This window comes from Lucilia cuprina, chromosome 4, assembly GCF_022045245.1.
Source record: "Lucilia cuprina isolate Lc7/37 chromosome 4, ASM2204524v1, whole genome shotgun sequence".
Classification (NCBI taxonomy): Eukaryota; Metazoa; Arthropoda; class Insecta; order Diptera; family Calliphoridae; genus Lucilia; species Lucilia cuprina.
Window position 1 is genome coordinate 20,243,091 of NC_060952.1, and position 1,647 is coordinate 20,244,737.

The following is a 1,647-nucleotide window of genomic DNA, read 5'->3' on the forward strand; positions in this document are numbered from 1 at the left end:
CTAGACTATAGACTAGACTATAGACTAGACTATAGACTAGACTATAGACTAGACTATAGACTAGACCATAGACTAGACCATAGACTAGACTATAGACTAGACTATAGATTAGACCATAGACTAGACCATATATAGTTTACGTTTTTATTTAAAAGTGAAACTAAAAATTTCTAACGAAAAAAACAACGCATATGTTACCCATAATAAAATTAATGCTAAAAACTAATTAATATAATGAATTAAATAATATATAACCAATTGCTAAATTTAGCTACAACTACAATGAAAAAATATGGTCACAAAACAAATGAAACTTTCTATAAAAAAATAAATAAAACAAATTCAAATGAAATCAATGATACAAATAGAAGTAATTAAAACAAATAAAGAAAATAAATATATAAAATAATTGTAAAGAGAAATATATATAAAAATATGCTTTAAAACAAAACCATATTAACAAATATTAATTACTTATTACAAATTGACAGTTGATTAAACACAAACTAAATGATTTTAACACCCATTTGCTTAGAGACACACAAACTGACGCTCGTATATAAATAATAATAAAAAAATATCTGCAAGATATCTAAATATTTAGGAGTTTGTTTATAATAATTTTTGAAACAAAATAGTGCCACAAAAAATAAGTAAAATACACTTTTAATTAAAATTGTTTTAACTACTGAGCAAAGTTAGTTAAATAGAAATTTGAGCTTTTTATTTTGTGATTTTGTTTGTTAAACAACCAACAAACTTTAACATTGTTAGTATAAACAATCCGGTTTTCTGTCTCCATCTCCTCCTGTACATGTTACATGGAAATGTGAGATCAAATACGAATCGTATGAATGCCACAATACGGTTTTATTTGTAAAGAAAAACGTATTTGTTTACATGTCAATTGTAGTTTTGTTCATTTTATTATTTTCTATTTAAGTTTATTTTTTTTGTTTTGTTTTCAATTCAATCAAAATGGAAAATTGATGATCAAGTTTTCCAGTTGTTTTAGCCATGTTAATAATAAATAACAATTTACTGCTTTGTTTTTGTGTTAGTAAGTTAGCTAGCGGAGAGGAAAACAAGGTCACAACAATTGATCAATGAAATTTATTTTAATGTCTTTTTTTTTATGATTGGGGAAAAAATAAGAGATATCTTAGACATGATTTGAACATTTTTCAATTATTTTGTGATCTTTTGTAAGAGCAGTTTAGAGTATAAATTCTGGATTTATGTCTTCTGAACTAATTATCTAGTTGAAAATCTTAAAACAAATCTTGGGAATTCAGTAAAAAAACTAACGATTTTTAAAGATTTAATAAAATATAACTTAAAATTTTATAGTCTAGTCTCTAGTCTAGTCTAGTTATAGTCTATAGTGTAATCTATATTCTAGTCTATAGTTTAGTCTATAGTCTAGTATAGAGTCTAGTCTATAGTCTAGTCTAGAGTATAGTCTATAGTCTAGTCTAGAGTATATTCTATAGTCTAGTCTATAGTCTAGTTTATAGTCTAGTCTATAGTCTAGTCTATAGTCTAGTCTAGAGTGTAGTCTATAGTCTAGTCTATAGTCTAGTCTATAGTCTAGTCTATAGTCTAGTCTATAGTCTAGTCTATAGTCTAGTCTATAGTCTAGTCTAT